Source organism: Scyliorhinus torazame, chromosome 18 (genome assembly GCF_047496885.1).
Source record: "Scyliorhinus torazame isolate Kashiwa2021f chromosome 18, sScyTor2.1, whole genome shotgun sequence".
Lineage (NCBI taxonomy): Eukaryota > Metazoa > Chordata > Chondrichthyes > Carcharhiniformes > Scyliorhinidae > Scyliorhinus > Scyliorhinus torazame.
The window spans coordinates 132,349,297-132,362,608 of NC_092724.1; the positions used below are offsets into that span (position 1 = coordinate 132,349,297).

General features: G+C 45.0%; 1 protein-coding gene across 26 annotated transcripts in view; it reads right to left on the bottom strand.

The window, feature by feature from the left end:
- Nucleotides 1-13,312, bottom strand: part of LOC140395507 (RNA binding protein fox-1 homolog 3-like) — a 513,254-nt gene that overhangs the window by 426,078 nt on the left and 73,864 nt on the right. The gene's annotated exons all lie outside the window — the stretch shown is intronic.

The window sequence follows — 13,312 nt, forward strand, 5'->3', positions numbered from 1 at the left end:
AACACGGTGATTAATCTAATGGACAGAGATGTGAAAAAGACATGTTATGGATATGGATACAATAGATCCCCAGGGGTTAATGTAATACCATTAATCTCATTGTACAAAACTATTTCGACCTCAGTACTAATATGCAGCAAATATAGAAATCTGTGAAAGGAATCCCTCCAACCGAGACTAAGAAGTTCACTTACCTTTGGTAAAATTCTTGGAAGTTGAATAACTTCTCTGGGTTGCACCTTGAATTGATACAAATTCCATTACTAAAATGTTCACAAATCTCCTTTCAAAAAAAGGTACAATATTGGAATTATGGTCAAATAAATCACACTCACCTTTAAAGTTTCATTTGGCTCATAAACCCGTCGGCTTTCAAATCTCTCTGTGACCTCGCCGCTCCCTATCTCTCTAACCTCCTCCATCTCTATAACCCTTGAAAGCTCTGTGCTCCTCCAACTCTGATTTCTTGTGCATTCCTGATCTCAGCTACATCCCCATTGGCGGCTGTGCTTTTGGCTGCCAGGACCCTAAACTTTGGAATTACCTCTCTACTTCTCTCTCCTCCTTTTTAAGATGCTGCTTAAAACCTCTCTCTTTGACCAATCTCTTGTTCACCTGCCCTAATATCTCCTTATGAGGCATGGTGTCAAATTTGTTTGTCATTGCTCCTGTGGGAAATCTTATCGTGTAACGGGTGCTATATAAATGCAAGTGCCTGTTGTTGTTATTGACATTTGCGCTCGTGTCACTTCACATATTACCCAACACTTCTTAATATGCCCATTGCCTTTTCTTTGGAATCAAAAACAGCTTCCTGATAAATGAGGCCTCGAAATTGGATCACACTGGCCTGTCGGTGCAAATTGCATTCAGGAATATTGGCGGCACAAACTCATTTACATGAAACCTGTAAGCTGCAAATGCCGGCTGGGTGTTTTCAGGCGGCTGACCGGTCAGAAAGATTTCAATTTCAGACCGTTGTGCCACTGGCAGTATCTCTCTCGGAAGTCCTTGGGGGCGGGGGGGGGGGGGGGGGGGTGTAGAGGAGGTGATTATAGATGGCTGCAGCTCCACTTGCACAAAAGTGTGTTTTTCTAAACATACCTTTTCTATGGTGATCCTGTTAGAAGTAGCTGATGATTTTCTACAAATACCATTTTTGTCTGGAAGTTGTTTCGAAAGTGACAAGGTAGATTTTACCAATTGTTCTTCTTTGCTTCTCCTTACACGGACTGACAGAAAGGACGCACAGACAGCTTATCCAACTCTTAGGACATTCCAAACCACTTCACCACCAATATTTTTCAATCCAGTCACTGTTTTTGTATAGCCAGCTGCAGCAGATAATTTGCACAAAGTAACTTAGAAGACAACAATGGGTCTTGGAGGAATGGTCAATAAATGGTGCCCTAGGGTCTTTCGTTTTCACCGTAAAAGTTAGATGGGTCTTTAGTTTAAAGTCTCATCTGAAGAATGGCACCAATGACAAAGCAGCACTCCCTCTGCACTACACTGGGGCACAAATACAGATTTTCTAACTTAAGGGGTGAGCGTGATGCATGCTGAGGTGACACGAATGTTATCTGATATTATTAGATGATCCATTAGCTTACAAAACCGTCAACAAACATAACTTGCATTGCTTAGACAACATTTTGGTCACCACTTAAGCTAAAGAGAGAGCTGGAGTACTCATTGTGGTAATGGAAAAATTAAGTAGGGTGTACTACATACAATGGGTGCGATCGAACGGCCTCGCCCTGCCCAACTCGGTCATGCGACGAGGCTGTTAAATCTTGCAAGAGGCCCTCTTGCGAGATTTGCGACACAATGAACGCCTCGCGCGATGCAATGAGATCTCGCAAGATGTCGCGATCTGCAACATATTTAAGATTTGCATACTTAAGTGAGCTAAATATATCGGTGCCCGATTCTTCTGAGGCCCAGGAACTAACGCCCTAATCTGGGAGACATTGCCAAAGGGCCGTTTTGCACTGGCCCACACAAACGTGGCAGCTGGGGCGGATCTCCCAGGCCAGTGGGAGGCCCCTGAGTGGTCAGGCTCTGGGCAGTGTCACACCCTGGCACCCACGCTACCACCCAAGATGCCTGGGTGGCACTGCCAGGCTGGCAGGAACACTGACAGGGTGCCAAGTGCCCGGCGGTGTACAGGAGCCTGGTTGCGTGCCAGGGATCAGGCCTAGGGTTGCCCTGCCCTTAAGAGGTGGGGAGAGAGGGGAGGGGCTCGAGAATCTCCTAAGAGGAAGGTTAGGTGGTTGGGGAGATCTTGAGGCTGTGGTGTGGAGTCCGGGGGGGGGCGGGGAGGGGGGAGAAGAAGCTGAAGAGATCGGGGTGGCATTTAGTTGTGCTTGTCAGTGCAGGAAATGAGGTAAGTGTCGCCGCAGCGGGGCATTCCTCGCCTAGGCCAAAAGAAACCAACTCTTCTTTGACAACGGGGTTGCTCCTGGTGCTGCTGGTGCCGCAAAACAACCTGCCAAATGCACCCAAAATGGCCGTCTGTTTTTGGGCGTAAAATCGTGGCCAATATTTGTACCTGTTTGAGGTTAAAGTCTGGTTTCCTTGACAGCCACTAAATTCCAATTTGTGTATTCTAACGGACTACCTAGACGCTGATGAAACTCTACTACGCTATTTGTACATACAGTGCAACCACTGTGAACCGTAAGCACTGCCCCCCCATACTAATATTACTTAAGTTTGATTTGGCTGACTATTCCAGACTGACATCCACTCTTGTAAAACAGAAACCAATGAAAACTGTATCGCATAACTGGCCTACAAATGTTGCTGTCTGAACATGTTTTCCTGAATCAAGGAGTTTTACAAGTTGACACCATCATTCCGTTGCTCAGGTAAAGAAGAACAGACAGCTTCCTCCGGCCTTTTTCCCCTAAACTGACCCTAAAATGCATCTCGATACAAGAAGATGCATGAGATTGCTAACTGGTTGATTGCTAAATAATCTGGGAGCTCAATTTAGACAAATAAGGGGGGAGATTCTCCGATATGGAGGCCAAGTGTTCGCGCCGTCATGAACAGGGCCTGGGCATGACCTATTCTGGCCCCCAGCATGGCGCTGGAGCGGTTCATGCCGCTCCAGCGTCCTTACGCAGCGCCAAATGGGCGCCGTGCCAACCCGCGCATGCACAGTTGGGGCAGCCCAATCCTGCACATGCGCAGTTGGGCCGCGCCATCCTGCGCATGCGCGGGGAACGTCTTATGCACGCCGGCCTCTCACCAACATGGGGCCGGTGTTCTGGGGCCGCGCGCGGAAGGAGGATGGCCTGGGAGGGGGGAGGGGGGGTGGAAGAGGCCGGCCCGCCGATCGGTGGGCCCCGATCGCGGGCCAGACCCCACCAGAGGCCACCCCGGTGAAGGAGCCACCTTCCCTTCCCACAGGCCGCCCCCCCCCCCCAGCGTTCCTGCAGAGTTCCCGCCGGCAGCGACCAGGGGTGGACGGCACCGGCGGGAACCTGTTGTGTCGTAGCGGCCGTACGGCCCATCCGGGCCGGAGAATCGCTGCCCGTCGGTTCTCCGAGCGGCCCGGTGCGAATCGCGTGCCGCTGGTTTCTGGGGGGGTGGGAGAATCGCATGCGGGGGTCGGGGCAGCGTGTCGCGATTCGTGCGGCGCCCCGGTGATTCTCCCACCCAGCGTGTGGGTGGGGGGGGGGGGGGAGAATAGCGCCCTAGATGTCCAACGGGGCAGTGAGATAATTCAAAAACAAAGTAATTGTTTGACTTTTCTTTCAAACTAGGTCATTTGCTCAGCAAATGAGGTATTGCAGAGTGACATCTTGGTGCTGAAGGAATATTCGCAACAGGGTAAATTAGAGGCAGTGGGTCATCTTTGGCGCCTGCGTGGATACTCTATATTTATAAACTAACTTAATCAGATCCAGGCAGTTGTTTATTTATAAGGAAAGAAAATAGATATTGTGCCCTGCAAAAATTCGAACTTTAGACATTAGTTGCAAAATAGAAACTCCCTTAATTCCTACTGTATCTGCTGGCAAGCATTGACCTACTCTCACCATTGGTGCCTACACTCTTGTATGCCAATCAGGAACACATTTGGCAGCTATTAATTGGATATTGTTCCCCCCCCCAAATCTCAAGCATAATACAATTGTATCACACTTATTAAACAACCATCACGGAGCCTTTAGAATGACACTAAGCATTGTGAGGAGGCAACGACTTTAAATCGTCATATTTGCCCTACTCTTGCTGAAAGCCATTCTTAAAGGGAGACATATTTTTGTCACAAAAGTGGTGGCACTTCATACTTTGCCCTTTTGGAATTTTTGATGCAAAGAAATAAAATTTTACATGGAACTTTCTGTGAAATATTGACTGGTGAGTGACTACACAATGGCTTGATTTGGGCTGGGACAATGTTCCAAAATAATTGCAGATTTCTGAATTAGGCACGATAAATATATTGATGCAACTAAAGAAAGTAAAATAAATTCAGATTGTTTTAAAGCTTTTCATGTAGGATTCCGCTTTTAGTCAACCTTGTACAGCATGTTTAAGTCATCAACCTATAATGTTTGAGAAAAATTGCAAAAATAATTCTGCAACAAGGAAAAGTGATTAATAATGACATTTTAAGTACGACTTCAACTATTGAAGAAATATTGTGTTCATAAGCAAGAGAATTAAACAAAGGAGCAAAAAAGTGCCCTTTTTATACAAACTCCGTACAAACATGAGGTAATTGCCACTTTGGAATCAGATATAACAGTGTACCAGGTGGAGGTGGTTGGATTCATTGTCATCTTATTTGAAACAGAGACCAACTAAATCAGTGAGCTCATGGAGAGAAGAAAAACAAATTAATAACAACATGAAAAAGAATTGAGGCAAATTAGTGACATTACATTCAGCAGTGTATCGCTATCACAGAACATCTAGTGGAAAGAATATAAGTGTATCTGGAGATTTCAACTGCAATCAGTGATTTATTCAATTTTTACCGATATAATTGAGGTGAAGGTTTTTATTTTCTGGCTTATTACTTGAATACCTTAAATCTTAATTTCTCTTGTGTCCCAGCACTAGGTTTAGGAAGCTGTACAGCTGAGTGAGGTGAAACATATTAATTTCTCTCCACACAAACATGTATAATAAAATGCGACAGGATCTCTCTTTTTCCAAGTAAAATTCAGGATTTAATGTTTATTACTTTAAGGCAATAAGAATGCAAGGAAGTCTGCTGCAAGGAAAGCCCATGTGCATTGTCAAGCCTGTTCCATCCATTGTCCATAGTACGTAGAACATCTAAATTAGGAGCTGGATAAGGCAATTCAGCCCTTTGAGCCTGCTCCGCCATTCAGTAAGGTCATGGCTGACCTGATTGTACCCTTAACTGATATTCCTGTCTACCCCAAATTACCTATTACCCCTTTGTTAAATATGATTAATCTATCATGGAATTACCCTCCCACTGCATGTCAAATCAGTTTTTTCAACACATCAGCTTCCATAACATCAGCAGCCAATTATCAATCTACAAATTCAAGGCTGGACATTGCTGTCCCAAATCGGGGTGGGTGGTACAACAACATGGACAGGTATGCTAGTCTTCTGCCTCCAACCCCAACTCCAATGACTTTCCCAAGTCTGGGGGAGAGCTGAGTGCAGGCAGGAAAGTTAAGTTGCCCCTGGTGGGTGGATTCAGCCCTTAAGAGTGCTGATTAAGAGCTCGCCTTCTGACCTCTTGAAGGCGGGCAGTAACTTGGAACTCTCTGAAGCCGACCAGTTGCAACCTGGTCCTTCAGACTGTAACATTTGCATTGTTTCTCCGATATTCCAGCAGATAAATGCACTGTCCAGCGTCCTGTTGCAATCTAATGACCCAACAGATCCCAAGAGCGTATTCCGCTCTGCATCAACTGAGACCAACCAGGTTTACGGTAGTGATTGTCTGCTTAACCCCAGTGATCCAGGGCTATCAGCTCCCACTCACTCATCACCCAGTAACTCTTGTTGTGTCTGAATCTGAACAGTTGTGGACTTGACAATGATTAATTAATCAACATATACATGACGGAAACAGGGGCGGCAGTGCTGAAACATATTTATTTAATGCAGAAAGTGAAAGTTTGGACAAAAATCTACTGTAAGCAGTAATGTAATTTTACTATCCAGCTTTCCCCTGCCCCATCTGATCTCAGCTCAACCATTTGCTCTGCATACTTTAAAGAGTAAGAAAGGTCCCCACATTTTTGTTTGAAGATTACATGGCTGCCGATTTGGCCCAGTACATGGCCCATTTCCCTGGTGTTCTGCCTCCATTCCCAGCCCGACCGCTAATCGGGTGGTGGACCTGTCTCTTGGGTTATTAAGATCCCAACCTCCAGATGGAGGCACGTTCGCACCTTATGATTCCTGCCTCCAACAGGAACATCTGGCCCTTCAGCGTCAACTGTGTGTGCAATAGTAACCAGGTTTTCAATGGAAAATGGAAATTAACAAGAAGTTGATAAGTGAGGAAGTAGTGCTTTGGTATTAGCTCGGGATTGTTCTGACAAAGAGTTGACACACAGATACAAGGGCCTGACAGCCTTGCTGCAAATCTCTTTACTTCTGTGAGTGTAATAATATCGCCAATTGCATCCTCTCATACCCAAAGGCAAAATGTGTTGCTAGATCATTGAGCCAATTTTCTTATCAACTAAAAGTTGCACTACTTATTGAAGTTCTAAAAAGGAGAATGCTACTTTCAGAGGTTTTTCCTATCTCCAAAAAGAAAAATATCATGCTCATGCAAAGGAAAATGTCAAATGAAAATATTACACAGCCACGTCTGGCTTTTTCCACACTTTCAAGGTGGGGAAAAGTGCTTGAATTGGAGCTCACAATCCCAACGGCACACTAGAGCAGTTGCATGTATACTGCTGGACAGTGACTGAATCACAGGGATGTTGCGTTGCAGAAGGAGGCCATTTGGCCCCTCGTGTCTGCACTGGCTCTCCAAAGAAGCATTATTCCCCTGCCCTTTCCCTGGACCTCTGCACATTGTTTCTATTCGAGTAGAATACCTCTTGAATACCTCAGCTGAACCTGCCTCCACCACACTTCCAAGCACTGTATTCCAGACCTGAACCACTCACTGTAACTCACCTTAAATTGGTGCCCTCTAATTCTTGATCCTCAACTACTCCTGTCCCTCTCATGATTTTTAGAAATAATAAATTATATGCACATGCTCTCACTGCTGATGGCTCTGATCCAATAGTTCCCGTCTTCCTGGCATTATCCTTCTCATACAGGAGCACAAATAAAAACAAACTAAAATCCAAAATTAAATGTGTATGCAGCACTCATTTCATCTAAATACACAATTTTCTCTTTTAAACAAATGTATTGCTTTTCTCTTTCTATTTTGCCAAAGGTTATTACTTAATACTGGCCCAAACTCTGGCCACCAAAGGCTTCAACGTGCAAATAACACAATATGAACAGTGGCTGCAAACAATAGAATGTAGGTTGACAATTTTTAAATAAACTTTTCATTTCAATTTTCTTCTCTTTTGCATGTACTGACCCATTCCATCTGCAGTACCATGAGCTCCAAAAATCCATTCATTAATGCCAGTTGGTTTTCTTCATGTCTAAGCCTATACATTGTGTATATGCAAATTCATTAATCACGCCAAGATTCAGACACAGCAGGAGCTACTGGGTGGTGATCAGGAGTGGGAGCTGATAGTCCAGGATCACTGCGGTTAAGCAGATGGCCATTACCATAAACCTAGTTTAACTCTGTTGATGCAGATCAGAATGAGCTCTTGGGACATGTCCGATCACTAGATCTCAACTGGACACCAAACAGTGCATTTACCTGCTGAAGCATTGGTGAAACAATGCAGATGTTATAGTCTGAAGGATTAAGTTACATGTCATGATATTCATATAAACATATCATGGTGCAATCGCACACACACACTGATGGACAGATCAACGGACCAATCAACACACACGCAACATCACAGCCAATCACCAGTGAGAGCACGCGCACTATAAAACAGGGAACACCACAGTTTCCGCTCATTCGAGCAGGAGATAGCTCAGAGCACAGAGCTCACAGCGTGTCACTCAGACATACACCATGTGCTGAGTGCCTCTCTAAGATAGAGTTAGGGCTGGGTCCACAGGTTAACAGGTAAAGTACGAACCACAGCCATGAGTTAACAGATGTTGTTATCAAGAGTAATAAAACAGTTGTACCATCTACAACCGTGTTGGTTCGTTTGTATAGCGGAATACCCAACACGACATAGTGCCAAGATTGGAACCCAGCAACTGTGAGACCTACCTGCACATCTTCAGAGATCCGCCATCCTGTGCCATGGACACCATCAGCCCGCCGCATCCGCTCCAAATCGCTGGAAACCTCGGCGTCAACTGGAAGCTGTTTAAACAGCACTTCCAGCTCTTCCTGGATGCCACAGACAGGGAGAATGCATCGGGCACCAGGAAGATCGCCCTCCTCTTCTCCACGGCAAGGCAACATGCCATCCACATCTACAACTCCCTGGTATTCGCAGAAGGTGAGGACAAGACGAAGTACAAGACGGTCCTTCTAAAACTTGAGCAACACTTCAGCGTCGAGGTGATTGAGAGCTTCGAGAGGTATCTCTTCCAGCAGGGTAAGGATGAGCCCTTTCAATCTTTTCTGACACACCTCCGTATCCTCGCGCAGTCCTGCGGCTATGAGGCCACCTCCGATTCCATGATTCAGGACCAGATAGTTTTGGGGGTCACCTCGGACACCCTACGCCAGCAGCTCCTCAAAATCAAGAGCCTCACCCTAGACATCACCATCGAAACCTGCGTCCTCCACGAAAAAGCGACCAGCCGGTACTCCCAATTCCAGGCGGCCGAATCGGCATGGCAGGGGTCCTACGAGGCCGAGTGGGTCCAGTCGATCGAGTTCCTCCCGGCCCACGGCCCGGACAAAGGTGGCCATTTCGCGCGCTTTCCGCGGCCTCCCGCGCTTGTACGCGCCAAAAGAGACGCCGACGCAGAGGGACGTGACGCGCAGGCTCGCTCTATGCAGGACCAAACTGCGCATGCGCGGTGGCGCAACGAACGCCATGACGTCACAACGTGCGGCAACTGTGGATCTGCACATTTAAAGCGGCAATGTCCAGCAAAAAATCGACAATGCCTCCGCTGTGGCAAAATGGGCCACTACGCTGCCTGCTGTCGAGCAGCTCAACCTGCCAACGCTCCCCAATTCCGCCAGCCTCGCAGGGACGTGCGGGCCATTCAGCCTCCATACACCGAGTCATACCCTGACGATGTGCAGACCAGTGATACCGACGACCGGGAAGCCTTCCGCGTGCAGTAATTGACAGAAATCAGATGTCCCCAAGTAGGACTCACCAGCCGATGCCAGTGCACAGCATTAATCCGGGTGATGAATGGTGTGCCACCCTAACGGTCAACCCAAATTCGTCACCCACCTACTAGGCTGGACTTATGAGCCTGTTTGCACATTGGACTCACTGAATTGTTATGCAACAATGTTAATGGTGTTTCTCTTTTTGTCGTTTCAGGAGTTCTCTTTCGATATTTGATGATTGCACTTGTTTTGTTTGTGGTACAACCTCATTGCTATGTTGCACCTGACACCTTCCTGTGTATATAGTTTAGCCTCATGTACATGTTGTAGATATTGCACACACATATTCAGCTGCACTCAGTACACACCAATATTTATTACCATACAGGCACATATTCTTGTAAAAAGGGGGGGATGTCATGATATTCATATAAACATATCGTGGTGCAATCACACACACACACTGATGGACAGATCAATGGACCAATCAACACACACGCAACATCACAGCCAATCACCAGTGAGAGCACACGCACTATGAAACAGGGAACACCACAGTTCCTGCTCATTCCAGCAGGAGATAGCTCAGAGCACAGAGCTCACAGCGTGCCACTCAGACATACACCATGTGCTGAGTGCCTCTCTAAGATAGTGTTAGTGCTGGGTCCACAGGTTAACGGGTAAAGTACAAACCACAGCCATGAATTAACAGATGTTGTTATCAAGAGTAATAAAACAGAGTTGTACCATCTACAACCTTGTTGGTTCGTTTGTATAGTGGAACACCCAACACGACATTACACACTTATTCATTCTCAATACGCAAGAAGTAAACAACTTTTAGGAATGCAGGTTACCTTCATCCTTATGTTTGTTTGCCAGGGTGGCAAATTGGACTGCGCAAATATTGTATTCCCTAGTCTATTGTCAAACCATGATGCAAACCACAACTCTAAAACTGGAACATTATTCTTGAATAAAAGAAAAAACTTCTGTCCTAGGCCATAAAAGACTAAAATGTTCTTATTCCATTTAATTCTTACAGTGCTGAATTACTAGACCCACATACCACCAGCCGCAAAGCTGTTACACTCCTCTGCTTTGCAACCATTCAGCTCGAAGTACCCGAGTGCCACTCAGGTGCCTTAAGTCAAGTATCTGAGATTAAACTGATTGTGATCTGTCCACTCAAAACAACAGGGTGCTAATTACAATCAAACTGCTAGATCATGGAAGCAGCGTACTAAACTCTTCACAAAAGTGCTGAGCTCTCAGACTGCCTTTTCTTATTATTTAGTGGAGCAGAAGTAGGAATATAAAAAGGCTGCGGCATTTAATCCAGTGAATGCCTGTGGAAGCACATGACTGCCATGCAGTTTCTGGTGCACTAGTGTCAGGGCAGTGGAGTGTGTAATGTCTAAGCTGTTCCTAAACTTCATAATACAGTATCAAGGTGTATCTTAGGCCATACATTATAAATGAGAAGTGAATTACTTTCTCCATTACTAATGGATGACTAGGGGATTGGCAGCTCAGTGCTAGGCTCCGCCAGCAGGGTTCTCACTGAATGATAGCCTCACTAACTCACCTTACAAATCGCTCCGCGTGACAGACACCGCACATTCAGCACTAGCTAGCTCACTTATTTCTTTCTTAAATGATTGGATTTTAAAAAGGCAATGACTGCCTAAGGTGAGGAATTCAACTTTCTGCTTCCTGGCACCGGCCACAAAAATTAAGTTGGCTGCATTCAAGAAAAGAGCAGCACAGGTATCTTTCACAGAAGATCTGAATTGTTTGCTACATTTACATTTTAAATACAGGTTACAAGTTAGCCACAATGAATAGAATTCTAAAGTCAGATTCTGCCTCTGAAAACAATGATTTTAATTTTTGTCCCTTGATTGCAAAGTCTCCATTCCACCTTAAAGCCTACCTGCCATTAAATCCTACAGGAAGTTCTAAATACACTGACAGAAAATACCACAGGCCTTAAGCTCAAATAAAATTAATTGAACCACAAGTGCAGTCAAATGCCAATACGAAAAATTGGTCAAAATTAAAGTTATACAGAAACTCTAATTTACAACAACAGACTCCATTCAAATTGCACCTGATGGATTAGCCTAGCAGGAGTGACAGAGTCAGCTATATACTGGGGTGATGCTACAATTTGGATGTTAGATCCGAGTTGAAATTGGCTGAAATCTGACCTGTGAAATGCAATAGATCTCAGCAGGTTTTATCATGGTAAATCAGTGCCAGTGTAAGCGTGACCACCTCCGAGATTGATTTCAAACTGGTGCTGATTCAGATATGCACCAGTATAATCTGACTGTGAATTAGCACACAACCATGGAACGCAGCATCAAGCCTATCTTACCCCTCTTCCACTTGCTTTTCAGCAAATAAAATCCGGCAAAAGGAAAAGCCTGGATCATCAGAAAAAAAGGATGTATTCCTCCTTCAACACCGTGGCATTCAGCTTAATTTACACCTTCTGACAGCCATCACCAATTAGAAAGAGGAAGCAGATGACTGGATTTGCCATCAACCCAAGTACAGTCGAGCAAATTATTTCTAAAAGCTGTTCTTTCTCCACCCAAACCAAACCTAAACATTATAAAAGTGCTCAGACTCCTTTCCCCAACTCAACTGGAAGTGAGGTTAGTACATATTATGCTAATTAAGAAGAGTTAGAGTTGTACCAACCTTTGCCTTTTCTCACAGACAAAAGCTGGGTACGGCAGGGAATAGGTTAGATGTAAGGCAAACTTTGTTTCACAGGGTCTCAACATTGGGCCCACCCTCAGTCTTAGGAAAACAACCTCGACTGCCACAAGGTAACACCTCAATTTCCACCAGGCATCCTATTTCACTGAATTGCAGGAGGTTTTGTGTTATAGGAGTTGGGTTAAGCCTTTTGTTATTTGACTTTGAAATGGAAAAATGTTATCCTTCAGCTCTTAGGTTGAACTTCGCCTTGAGTGCCGGTTTTAAGTGCAAAAAGATGATGATGTGGTTATGCACGGTTTCATCCAGACCAATTGAAACATTTTTAAAACGATAAATTCTTCTTTGATGCTTGGACTTCATCTGCTCTGAATTCCGACTGGCATTAGCCCTGAAAACGTGCCAATATGGGGTCATCAGGAGTCCTTCATTACTCATTGAACTGCATATAATTTAGATTCGAAAAAGTAAAGCAAATTAATCGTGACGGTTAATGTTTGGTCGTTTTATCTGTAAGAAAGCCAGAAATTTGAAGCAAGGCAACAGACTGGATGAGTCTACTATTCACCTCAAACAGTTAAAATTCTAAAGTTAACCAGCTTCTTTCTCCATAACAGCAGTGTCAATGCCATTCCTAGGCGGCACGGTAGCACAGTGGTTAGCACTGTTGCTTCACAGCGCCAGGGTCTTGGGTTTGATTTCCGGCTTTGGTCACTGTCTGTGCGGAGTCTGCACGTTCTCCCTGTGTCTGCATGGGTTCCCTCCGGGTGCTCCGGTTTCCTCCCACAAGTTCTGAAAGACATGCTGTTAGGTAATTTGGACATTCTGAATTCTCCCTCTGTGTACCCGAACAGGTGCCGGAATGTGGCGACTCGGGGCTTTTCACAGTAACTTCATTGCAGTGTTAATGTAAAGTCTACTTGTGACACTAATCAAGATTATTATTATTAGGTGGAATCATTTACCATTTATATCTATTAATGACTTCCTACTGTCTGTTCCTTTCAATCTCTTGTCCTCACTGGGATTATAGTACTTTATTGATATTATTACTGCAACACGCTAAATTTATTTGGCCATTTCAAAGTTTATGCGTCAGAAAGAAATTGTTTAAGTCAATATGAAATTTTCACTTCTATTCAGCCTTGGTAGTGGTGCTGCCTTTCTCCTCACTCTCAGGGGCTGCTAAACAATGATGAAGAG